The sequence below is a fragment of the Cherax quadricarinatus genome, chromosome 51 (assembly GCF_038502225.1).
Source record: "Cherax quadricarinatus isolate ZL_2023a chromosome 51, ASM3850222v1, whole genome shotgun sequence".
Taxonomy (NCBI): Eukaryota; Metazoa; Arthropoda; class Malacostraca; order Decapoda; family Parastacidae; genus Cherax; species Cherax quadricarinatus.
The window spans coordinates 15,937,192-15,951,063 of record NC_091342.1 but is presented as its reverse complement, the minus strand read 5'-3'; positions in this window follow the sequence as shown (position 1 = coordinate 15,951,063).

Sequence of the window (13,872 nt, the reverse complement as noted above, 5' to 3'; positions counted from 1 at the left end):
CCCCAATCCCTTCAAGGGAGATTCCTTGACGCTGGTGAAGGGCTCTTAATCTAGGGAATTGGATCTGTGCTCCAGTTCCCTGAATTCCTTCCATCCCCCACAGGCGCTGTACGGGTTTAGCGCTTCCCCATGATAATAATATGCCCCCAATCATCCCTGCCCACTTTATACTACTCTCTAATTGACGCTGGTGAAGGGCTCTTGATCTAGGGAATTGGATCTGTGCTCCAGTTCCCTGAATTCCTTCCATCTCCCACAGGCGCTGTACGGGTTTAGCGCTTCCCCATGATAATAATATGCCCCAATCATCCCTGCCCACTTTATACTACTCTCTAATTGACGCTGGTGAAGGGCTCTTGATCTAGGGAATTGGATCTGTGCTCCAGTTCCCTGAATTCCTTCCATTTCCCACAGGCGCTGTACGGGTTTAGCGCTTCCCCATGATAATAATATGCCCCCAATCATCCCTGCCCACTTTATACTACACTCTAATTGACGCTGGTGAAGGGCTCTTGATCTAGTGAATTGGATCTGTGCTCCAGTTCCCTGAATTCCTTCCATCCCCCACAGGCGCTGTACGAGTTTAGCGCTTCCCCATGATAATAATATGCCCCCAATCATCCCTGCCCACTTTATACTACACTCTAATTGACGCTGGTGAAGGGCTCTTGATCTAGGGAATTGGATCTGTGCTCCAGTTCCCTGAATTCATTCCATCCCCCACAGGCGCTGTACGGGTTTAGCGCTTCCCCTTGATAATAATATGCCCCCAATCATCCCTGCCCACTTTATACTACACTAATTGACGCTGGTCAAGGGCTCTTGATCTAGGGAATTGGATCTGTGCTCCAGTTCCCTGAATTCCTTCCATCCCCCACAGGCGCTGTACGGGTTTAGCGCTTCCCCATGATAATAATATGCCCCCAATCATCCCTGCCCACTTTATACTACTCTCTAATTGACGCTGGTGAATGGCTCTTGATCTAGGGAATTGGATCTGTGCTCCAGTTCCCTGAATTCCTTCCATCTCCCACAGGCGCTGTACGGGTTTAGCGCTTCCCCATTACCTGGAGTTTACCTGGAGAGAGTTCCGGGGGTCAACGCCCCCGCGGCCCGGTCTGTGACCAGGCCTCCTGGTGGATCAGAGCCTGATCAACCAGGCTGTTACTGTTGGCTGCACGCAAACCAATGTACGAGCCACAGCCCGGCTGGTCAGGAACCGACTTTAGGTGCTTGTCCAGTGCCAGCTTGAAGACTGCCAGGGGTCTGTTGGTAATCCCCCTTATGTATGCTGGGAGGCAGTTGAACAGTCTCGGGCCCCTGGCACTTATGTAGTATGGTCTCTTAACGTGCTAGTGACACCCCTGCTTTTCATTGGGGGGATGTTGCATCGTCTGCCAAGTATTTTGCTTTCGTAGTGAGTGATTTTCGTGCGCAAGTTCGGTACTAGTCCCTCTAGGATTTTCCAGGTGTATATAATCATGTATCTCTCCCGCCTGCGTTCCAGGGAGTACAGGTTCAGGAACCTCAAGCGCTCCCAGTAATTGAGGTGTTTTATCTCCGTTATGCGCGCCGTGAAGGTTCTCTGTACATTTTCTAGGTCAGCAATTTCACCTGCCTTGAAAGGTGCTGTTAGTGTGGAAAATACTGTATATATTTTCCAGAAATTCAGTATTTATATGTAAATAGATGGCCATACTGCATTTAATAATATTTATGTCATAGAAAACGGAACGCCTGCGTCTGCGCAGACGAGACTCGCCATCTTGGTTTTGAATTGGATACAACGTTAATATAATGGGAAGAATTTTTCGTGCTCTAGAGGTTAAAATTGGATTGACACCTCTCAAATAGGAGGCGAAATTGTTGGATGTGCATTCCTGCATAACTTGAGATATCAGACGACTGGACAAGACAGCTCCAGGAACCTCAGATAAGCTCTCTAGATTTGTGTATAATTCTGGCCAGTGTTTTCATAAATTAAGTTAGTGAGGTTTTTCTGAGTATGATACAACTTAATATCCAGTCAAATTGGTGAGTGATATTAAGATATATTTTCCTTCTGTTACGTATACGTGAATTTATATATAATCATTTTTTAATATACAGTCCACAAATTTATATATTTACCAGTATTCCTGGTGTATGTATATTTCATTTAATCAATAGGTCCAGAGTTTAGTTAGTTTAATATGTTTATTATGCACCCCATACCCATCCTGTGGGCGGTAGTCAAAAGATTACAGAGGTACATAATTGGTCCAGGGACTGGACTCCAAAGTTTTGATAGCTGAGCAAGTTACAGAGGTAATGAATTCACAATTTACAAAGGTAATGAACTCACAAATTACAAAGGTAATGAACTCCAGGTAGGTCTAGTCACAATCATGACAAGTTACAAAGGTATTTACAGATTACAGAGGTACGTAATGGGTCCACAACTTGTGGTTATGACAGTGGTAGGTATCGAAGGGGGACATTTTTTGCGACCTAGGTGTCCCAAATTCCTACTTGTCTATGTAATATTGATAAATAATAATTATCTTTGTTATCATTTACTGTTATGTACATAATTAGTTACATTCAGATAAATGTAATTTTCCACAGTTAGTGTGCAGCAATATTCCAGCCTAGATAGAACAAGTGACCTGAAGAGTGTCATCATGGGCTTGGCATCCCTAGTTTTGAAGATTCTTATTATCCATCCTGTCATTTTTCTAGCAGATGCGATTGATACAATGTTATGGTCCTTGAAGGTGAGATCCTCCGACATGATCACTCCCAGGTCTTTGACGTTGGTGTTTCGCTCTATTTTGTGGCCAGAATTTGTTTTGTACTCTGATGAAGATTTAATTTCCTCGTGTTTGCCATATCTGAGTAATTGAAACCTCGCAGGACAACCTTCGACAACCTACCATCACCAGTCATCACCGTCGACTACTCCCGACTCCAGTGATAATTTCCTGTTTAAAGACATTTGCGTGTGTGAGACGTTTATAGTGAATTTCTTGTGTACTCTAAGCCTTGTATTTTCAGTGAAGACTCAGTGTTTCTTTGACTCATTATTTTTGCAATATTTTTCAGTGTTTTCGCTCATCTTATTTTTTTTATCTGTTTTATTTTATGCTACTCTCTGTCTGTAGTAAGTATTATTGTGTAGTGTATCAGTCAGTCACTCTGTGAAGTGATTCATTTTTTTTATTGTATTCTTTCAGCATTGTATTCTCCAGTAATTGTCATTGTATTTCATGCAGTGATATTCACCCCAGTTTACCAAATTATCCATTTATTTCTATGTGTGTCTTTTTTCGTATGCCAGCAGTGTCTCATTCCTCTAATTTTTTCGCAGACTTGTGTACCATTATTTTTGCCAGCAAATTTTTGTCGTATCAGTCACAGCAAGATTTTGTTGTAAGAATATACTAAGATAATGAATACGTGATTAAGTGTTGTGTGCCCCGCCACTTGTAAGTGTTAAACTTGCCTCACCACTTGTAAGTATTACACTTGCCTCGCCACTTGTAAGTGTTACACTTGCCTCACCACTTGTATTACACTTGCCTCACCACTTGTAAGTGTTACACTTGCCTCACCACTTGTAAGTGTTACACTTGCCTCACCACTTGTAAGTGTTACACTTGCCTCACCACTTGTAAGTGTTACACTTGCCTCACCACTTGTAAGTGTTACACTTGCCTCACCACTTGTAAGTGTTACACTTGCCTCACCACTTGTAAGTGTTACACTTGCCTCACCACTTGTAAGTGTTACACTTGCCTCACCACTTGTAAGTGTTACACTTGCCTCACCACTTGTAAGTGTTACACTTGCCTCACCACTTGTAAGTGTTACACTTGCCTCACCACTTGTAAGTATTACACTTCCCTCGCCACTTGTAAGTGTTACACTTGCCTCACCACTTGTAAGTATTACACTTGCCTCACCACTTGTAAGTGTTACACTTGCCTCACCACTTGTAAGTGTTACACTTGCCTCACCACTTGTAAGTGTTACACTTGCCTCACCACTTGTAAGTGTTACACTTGCCTCACCACTTGTAAGTGTTACACTTGCCTCACCACTTGTAAGTGTTACACTTGCCTCGCCACTTGTAAGTGTTACACTTGCCTCCCCACTTGTTTACCTGGAGAGAGTTTCGGGGGTCAACGCCCCCGCGGCCCGGTCTGTGACCAGGCCTCCTGGTGGATCAGCGCCTGATCAACCAGGCTGTTGCTGCTGGCTGCACGCAAACCAACGTACGAGCCACAGCCCGGCTGATCAGGAACTGCAAGTGTTACACTTGCCTCGCCACTTGTAAGTGTTACACTTGCCTCACCACTTGTAAGTGTTACACTTGCCTCACCACTTGTAAGTGTTACACTTGCCTCGCCACTTGTAAGTGTTACACTTGCCTCACCACTTGTAAGTGTTACACTTGCCTCGCCACTTGTAAGTGTTACACTTGCCTCGCCACTTGTAAGTGTTACACTTGCCTCACCACTTGTAAGTGTTACACTTGCCTCACCACTTGTAAGTGTTACACTTGCCTCACCACTTGTAAGTGTTACACTTGCCTCACCACTTGTAAGTGTTACACTTGCCTCACCACTTGTAAGTGTTACACTTGCCTCACCACTTGTAAGTATTACACTTGCCTCGCCACTTGTAAGTGTTACCACTTGTAAGTGTTACACTTGCCTCTTCACTTGTAAGTGTTACACTTGCCTCACCACTTGTAAGTGTTACACTTGCCTCGCCACTTGTAAGTGTTGCACTTGCCTCACTTGTAAGTGTTACACTTGCCTCACCACTTGTAAGTGTTACACTTGCCCCGCCACTTGTAAGTGTTACACTTGCCTCACCACTTGTAAGTGTTACACTTGCCTCACCACTTGTAAGTGTTACACTTGCCTCACCACTTGTAAGTGTTACACTTGCCTCACCACTTGTAAGTGTTACACTTGCCTCACCACTTGTAAGTGTTACACTTGCCTCACCACTTGTAAGTGTTACACTTGCCTCACCACTTGTAAGTGTTACACTTGCCTCACCACTTGTAAGTGTTACACTTGCCTCACCACTTGTAAGTGTTACACTTGCCTCACCACTTGTAAGTGTTACACTTGCCTCACCACTTGTAAGTGTTACACTTGCCTCACCACTTGTAAGTGTTACACTTGCCTCACCACTTGTAAGTGTTACACTTGCCTCACCACTTGTAAGTGTTACACTTGCCTCACCACTTGTAAGTGTTACACTTGCCTCACCACTTGTAAGTGTTACACTTGCCTCACCACTTGTAAGTGTTACACTTGCCTCACCACTTGTAAGTGTTACACTTGCCTCACCACTTGTAAGTATTACACTTGCCTCACCACTTGTAAGTGTTACACTTGCCTCACCACTTGTAAGTGTTACACTTGCCTCACCACTTGTAAGTGTTACACTTGCCTCACCACTTGTAAGTGTTACACTTGCCTCACCACTTGTAAGTGTTACACTTGCCTCACCACTTGTAAGTGTTACACTTGCCTCGCCACTTGTAAGTGTTACACTTGCCTCACCACTTGTAAGTGTTACACTTGCCTCGCCACTTGTAAGTGTTACACTTGCCTCACCACTTGTAAGTGTTACACTTGCCTCACCACTTGTAAGTGTTACACTTGCCTCGCCACTTGTAAGTGTTACACTTGCCTCACCACTTGTAAGTGTTACACTTGCCTCGCCACTTGTAAGTGTTACACTTGCCTCGCCACTTGTAAGTGTTACACTTGCCTCACCACTTGTAAGTGTTACACTTGCCTCACCACTTGTAAGTGTTACACTTGCCTCACCACTTGTAAGTGTTACACTTGCCTCACCACTTGTAAGTGTTACACTTGCCTCACCACTTGTAAGTGTTACACTTGCCTCACCACTTGTAAGTATTACACTTGCCTCGCCACTTGTAAGTGTTACACTTGCCTCACCACTTGTAAGTGTTACACTTGCCTCACCACTTGTAAGTGTTACACTTGCCTCACCACTTGTAAGTGTTACACTTGCCTCGCCACTTGTAAGTGTTACACTTGCCTCACCACTTGTAAGTGTTACACTTGCCTCACCACTTGTAAGTGTTACACTTGCCTCGCCACTTGTAAGTGTTACACTTGCCTCACCACTTGTAAGTGTTACACTTGCCTCACCACTTGTAAGTGTTACACTTGCCTCGCCACTTGTAAGTGTTACACTTGCCTCACCACTTGTAAGTGTTACACTTGCCTCACCACTTGTAAGTGTTACACTTGCCTCGCCACTTGTAAGTGTTACACTTGCCTCACCACTTGTAAGTGTTACACTTGCCTCACCACTTGTAAGTGTTACACTTGCCTCACCACTTGTAAGTGTTACACTTGCCTCACCACTTGTAAGTGTTACACTTGCCTCACCACTTGTAAGTGTTACACTTGCCTTGCCACTTGTAAGTGTTACACTTGCCTCCCTCACCACTTGTAAGTGTTACACTTGCCTCACCACTTGTAAGTGTTACACTTGCCTCACCACTTGTAAGTGTTACACTTGCCTCACCACTTGTAAGTGTTACACTTGCCTCACCACTTGTAAGTGTTACACTTGCCTTGCCACTTGTAAGTGTTACACTTGCCTCACCACTTGTAAGTGTTACACTTGCCTCACCACTTGTAAGTGTTACACTTGCCTCACCACTTGTAAGTGTTACACTTGCCTCACCACTTGTAAGTGTTACACTTGCCTCACCACTTGTAAGTGTTACACTTCCCGTTTTGTTCCTTTGTTTTATTTTTATTCATATTTTTATATTTCTTTGAACAAATTCACTCTTGATGTAATTTCAATTTTCTTTTTAACGTAAAGTGTTTTCTTTACTCTGAGTAAATTGTTTTGTCTAATTTACAATTAGGAGTTAAAGTGTTCAATCAGTTTTTCTTCATATTTTTTTTTTATTATTTAACCTAAGTTTTCCCAGTGAGACTTTATTACTGCAGTGATTATTTCTACACCTTATTTTGTTGCACTTGTTCTGCAGTGAATTTTGTTGAACTTGTTCTGCAGTGAATTATTTTCTTTTATTGATATTTTTATGCATTATTATTCTCAGTTTATTATTGCATCTTGTTTTTCATTTTATTAATTTTCCTGATGTTGTCTTTGCATTATATTTTAATTTTGTTTATGCATTCTTAGAAAATATTTAAATTTCCCAGTTATCTCTCGTTGCATACAATTTAGTAATTTTATTTTATACTTTTTACATTGATTTAAAATTTTATTAGTTAATTCCTTTATTAGCAAGAGTAAAGACAGCTCATTTTGCATTTAATTCAGTCTCCAGTAATATTTTTACTTGTAAATTTCAATGTAATTTTTATCTTGGCCAATAGTCCTTTACATTGAGTTGTCCTTCCTCTTGCAGTGTATCTTAGACATTTTTTTATTACTTATGCAGAATTGTTAAGCATTTTCTTCCACTTAAGCTTACTTATGCATGTCCTTGAGTATTGTTAACTTTTGCACTTTTCTGCCAGTCAAAGTCACAGTTAAGACTTACTGCCCTGTCATTTCTCTAAATGTTTTTTTTATAGATTGCTTATTAACGTAGCCGAGCGGTCAGGCACTAGTAATACTGTCACTCCTGTCTGGACTCCGTGTTTCAGATTGTGATCCCATCCTAGTTGACAGTAATCAGTGCATTGTAAGAAGTTATTTCTCGAGTAACTTCCACGTTGTTAACGTTTGTAAGTGAAGTTTATAGCTGATACCTCGTGTCACTGTGTGCGACTCAGATTGAATATCAGCATTGTTCACCGTGTTCATTTCTTTTCTCCTGTGCTTGCAGTTTGAGATAGTAGATTCGTTCTCCCTTGCTCATATTGCGTGTTATAGCGTTAATTTTTTTCAACCGGGGGGAGTCATCCACTCCACCGAGTTTGTTCATTCCTCCAGTAAGAAAGAACCGATCCCTTGTGTTCTGGTGATTCGATTCCTGCTCCAGGAAGATCTTATTCTGACTGTGAAGCCACCAGCACCCATCAGTGACTTTGTCATGAACCAAGAATTACTGTATCGAACAGCCGAGTTGGGTACTCCTAGCAGAAGAGTATACCAGTTAGTAATTCCACAGTCACTAGTGAATGTAGCCTTACAGCTAGTTCACGATGTACCAGGTGTTGCACACCCTGGTATGGATCGTTCAGTAAAACAAGCCAGATTGAAATACTTTTGGCCTCGTATGGCAACTGATATTTCTGAGTATGTTAAGAAATGTAGTGTCTGCATGCAACATAAAGGTAATGCTAATGGCCCTAATCCAATCCAAGTGTATCCAACTACTAGTGAACCGTGGGAAAGAGTTGCGCTAGATTTGTTAACTAATTTCCAATGTTCCCTCCAAGGCAACAAACATCTGTGTGTTATGGTAGACCATTTCACCAGATATTGTGAGTTAGTTCCTATTGCAGATAAGACTGCCGAGACAGTAGCTAAAGTTAGTTAGTTAGTTTAATATGTTTATTATGCACCCCATACCCATCCTGTGGGCGGTAGTCAAAAGATTACAGAGGTACATAATGGGTCCAGGGACTGGGCCTCGAAGTTTTGATGGCTGAGCAAGTTACAGAGGTAATGAATTCACAATTTACAAAGGTAATGAACTCACAATTTACAAAGGTAATGAACTCCAGGTAGGTCTAGTCACAATCATGACAAGTTACAAAGGTATTTACAGATTATAGAGGTACACAATGGGTCCAGGGACTGGGCCCCAAAGTTTTGATGGCTGAACTAGGCACAAGGTAATGAGCTCACAAGTTACAAAGGTAATGAATACTGTAAGAATGGTTACTTGCGTTTATACATGGCTACAATCAAGAACAAATTTTAGAGTAATGAGCAATTCACACTTCCACACCCGGTCACAACTGTAGTGAGTTATTGGTGCAAATATTGATTGTTGAGTCACACACACAAAGACACACACACACTCGAATTTAATCCTGCCAAATGCAAAGTCATGAAGATAGGGGAAGGGCACAGAAGACCACAGACAGAGTATAGGCTAGGTGGCCAAAGACTGCAAACCTCACTCAAGGAGAAAGATCTTGGGGTGAGTATAACACCGAGCATGTCTCCGGAAGCACACATCAACCAGATAACTGCTGCAGCATATGGGCGCCTGGCAAACCTGAGAACAGCATTCCGATACCTTAGTAAGGAATCGTTCAAGACACTGTACACCGTGTATGTCAGGCCCATACTGGAGTATGCAGCACCTGTTTGGAACCCGCACTTGATAAAGCACGTCAAGAAACTAGAGAAAGTACAAAGGTTTGCGACAAGGTTAGTTCCAGAGCTAAGGGGAATGTCCTATGAAGAAAGATTAAGGGAAATCGGCCTGACGACACTGGAGGACAGGAGGGTCAGGGGAGACATGATAACGACATATAAAATACTGCGTGGAATAGACAAGGTGGACAAAGACAGGATGTTCCAGGGAGGGGACACAGAAACAAGAGGCCACAATTGGAAGTTGAAGACACAAATGAGTCAGAGAGATATTAGGAAGTATTTCTTCAGTCATAGAGTTGTAAGGCAGTGGAATAGCCTAGAAAATGACGTAGTGGAGGCAGGAACCATACACAGTTTTAAGACGAGGTTTGATAAAGCTCATGGAGCGGGGAGAGAGAGGGCCCAGTAGCAACCGGTGAAGAGGCGGGGCCAGGAGCTAAGACTCAACCCCTGCAACCACAAATAGGTGAGTACAAATAGGTGAGTACACACACACACACACACCCACACACACACACACACACACACAAAAACACACACACACACACACACACACACACACACACACACACACACACACACACACACACACACACACACACACACACACACACACTCATACAGTAGCTAAAGCGTTTAAAGAACGCATTATCTGCAGGCATACCACCCCTAAGTCCCTAGTAACAGATAATGGAGGTGAATTCTGTAATGAGATTCTTGAAAATTTGTGCACCTTGTACAAGATCTCTAAATCCACCATTGTTCCTCATCATCCTGCCAGCAATGGGTTAGCGGAAAGAACCAATAAAAAAGTACTTGATGTCTTGAGAGCCACTATCAATCCCAACAGTGAAACTTGGGATGAAGTTATACCTGATGTGCAGTGTGCTATAAATTCTGCTTACAATGTTTCTATAGGTGACACTCCACATTATGCATTGTACGGTGTAGATAAACGTTTGCCTTATGAGTTGCTATATTCTAATCCGAAACCAAATTACAACCCTGATGATTTCATAGCAACTCGTACCAGCTTAGCTCAAAGTGTTTTTAGAAGAATCCGTGAAACACTTCATAAATCAACAGTAGAATTTACAAGAGTCGCAAACACTCGAGCAAAGCCATCCAAAATCAAAGTAGGTTCGAGAGTTATGTGCTGACTAACTTTAACAACACGTCTGCAATGCCAAAGCTTGATCAAAAGTTTGTTGGTCCTTATCGAGTAGTTGAACATATCACTGGTAATAAGTATAAGGTTAGAGAAATTAGTACTGGTCAGTATAAAGAATCGCATTTAGATCATATGAAGTTAGTATGTGATGATAATGATGTTCCAACCCAGACTAATGTGACAGACTCTGACAATCCTCCTGATCCTGTACTCTCTTCCTCTGATACTCAGTCAGACGATCAACCTGAATGTCGTTATTCCCTACGTACACGACAGGTATTGAGAAACCTTCAAGTATCATTTGTTACTTCCAATTCAGTTTTGCCTCAAATACAGCATGAGTTAGCCAGTGCTACAGAGTTTGATCCTCCCAGAGATGACACCCATTCCGCATATGTCAATCTTACCCTTGCAGAGTTGGGGTTAAATGTAAATAACCTGTATAGATGAATAATTACAGTATCAACTTATCAGTATTCAAGAATTTTTTTTTTGTGTTCACGTTCTCTCCGAATTCTGAGAGTTAACAGTCTAGATTTGAGTGCACCGAATCTGCCTTTCTGTTAAACACTCTTTCTTTGTATATATTCCTTCCTCAGAATCCGTAGATCACATGAATACAGATCGATCGATCAAATTTTTTTTTATCACTTCTATTGTGTAATCCCAACGTTGAGTTTCATTCAATGAGTTGTGTTATATTATATCTTGTATTGCATTACAGTTTCAGTTACGTAAGCTTCCATTCCAATGTTCTACTTATGAATGTTATAATGTTCAATTGTTGTGTACTTTGACATTGTATAGAATCAGCCCAAGCCGTATACCTGCCATCTCTAGTTTGTATTAGTTGTATGTCGGGACGACATACGTTAGCGTCGCCGAGCTCTCAGTAGTAGTACCAGTTCCAGTAACCAGTTACCAGTAACCAGTGTACCAGTAGATGACTCACTACCAACTGTCTCTGCGTGAATCACTGTCTGTATTCATATTGTTGCTGACCACAGCAGTATTCAAACACCCCCCTCACATATGGGTACTGGGGTTAGTTAGTCTGATGAGAGTGAGCAAGGAGGCAGGTCATGGCTGTTTGGCTCTTCCATACTACCGTTCTAATTATACGTACTACCAGCCTACGTGAGTATTACTTTACCCTATCCACGTGTTCGAACCCCACATGATATTCCTTCCATCCCCCACAGGCGCTGTACGAGTTTAGCGCTTCCCCATGATAATAATATGCCCCCAATCATCCCTGCCCACTTTATACTACACTCTAATTGACGCTGGTGAAGGGTTCTTGATCTAGGGAATTGGATCTGTGCTTCAGTTCCCTGAATTCCTTCCATCCCCCACAGGCGCTATACGGGTTTAGCGCTTCCCCTTAATAATATGCCCCCAATCATCCCTGCCCACTTTATACTACACTAATTGACGCTGGTGAAGGGCTCCTGATCTAGGGAATTGGATCTGTGCTCCAGTTCCCTGAATTCCTTCCATCCCCCACAGGCGCTGTACGGGTTTAGCGCTTCCCCATGATAATAATATGCCCCCAGTCATCCCTGCCCACTTTATACTACTCTCTAATCCAGTGGTTCCCAAACTTTTTCAGCTTGTTACCCAATTTAACATGCCACATAAAGCATGTTACCCCTTTCACAAAATGTTGTTATTATTGATATATATGGCTAAACGTGAACATATACAGCCTCGCATACTCTGCTAATCCTAGCAAAACCATTGAAAACGTAAGAACCACACATACATTATATATAAAATTAATAATAGCTACAAATTCACAGTAACAGTGGGTAAATACTAACTATATACTGCACAGGGCAGTACACATACATACCAGCTTATGTCTACCTCGGCTGATGCTCACAGATAAACTGACAGTGTGAAATAGAGGCAGCCTCAGGAAGTGAGTGACACGTACTGGACAGGTCGATCTGGGCTACTGAGTGACTTTTGTCCTGAAGCATACTTGTCAAAATACTTTTGGGTTTCCACACACTTAGCTATATATTTCTTCTTTTCTAATACTGTATATTAGTTTTTGATGTTTATTGTTATTTGGTTTAACTTTATTACTTACTTATAATAAGTTTACTTTACAACTTTATATACTAAGACAAAGTTAACAATAATCCTCATACCGGGTACCGCATTGTTTTCTTGATTTTCAGAATTCATAATTTTTTTTCTGTCACCCCTCCATTACCCCCCAAAAATGGTTAAATTACCCCCAGGGGGTAATTTACCCCCAGTTTGGGAACCACTGCTCTAATCTATCCGTACGTCATCAATGGTATTTGTGTTTGGGGATCAGTTAGTTCAATATCTTATTATGCACCCAATACCCATGGTGTGGGCTGTAGTCAAAAAATTACTGAGGTACATAATATAATGGGAAATGGGGTACAAGGTTTTAGCTAAATAAGTTAACGATAATGAATTATTTACATGTTTGTAGCTTGTGTAGTGAATTACACAAGCTGTACTGATACCCCATTAAAGGACCTTATTAAAGGACCCCAATGGAAATAAGTCAACGTGACTTTTTTGGGTTATCCTGGGTACTTTACACATGTGCTGCTATGTATGATAATCTATATAACTGTATTTGTTTATACCTGAATAAACTTACTTACTTAAATAATATCTTAAGTAATGTCTTAAATAATATGCTTAGTCTAGAATTTAGATCTATAGGTTTGTAGATGAATGGTTCAGAGAACCGACATGTTGAATTTATCAACATGTCGGTTCTCTGAACCATTCATCTACAAACCTGTCAGACACTGCAACTTCTTGGGATCTTAATACTTGGGAATTCTTCGCTTGCCTAATTCTTGGGCACGACCTACTTCAACATTGAACAAATGTTACACGACCTATGACTGCTGCACCTCTCCTGCCAACGGTTTATAAGCTCCTTCTCAGCACGTATGCCGTATTCTATTCAAGATTGATGGACTGACCACATCGACTCAAGGTTGAGGGACTGATTACCTCAGTCTCCTCCTGTTCTTCAAGATTCTCCTTTGTATGGACTGATGAAGCCACTGTGTGGCGAAACGTTTCCTCAATAAAGATACCCAAGAGTTGCACATGTGTAATTTATCAATTTAGATCTAATTAGTATGTAAGATTGACTAGCTAGCTCATAATTAATGGCTTTCTTCTGTGCCTATATTTATATCTACTATATCTTTGTTGCATTGCTCCTCAAGAAAAACAATTCTAATCTTAATTTTAATGAGATGAGTCAAGGGACTTTGCCCCAAAGTTCAGTATCACTGTAGTGATACTGAACTTATTACTGTACATGTTTATGATCCAGTTACAGTCGTAATGATTTACTATTGATTTCAGTCACAAAAAAACGTTATAGT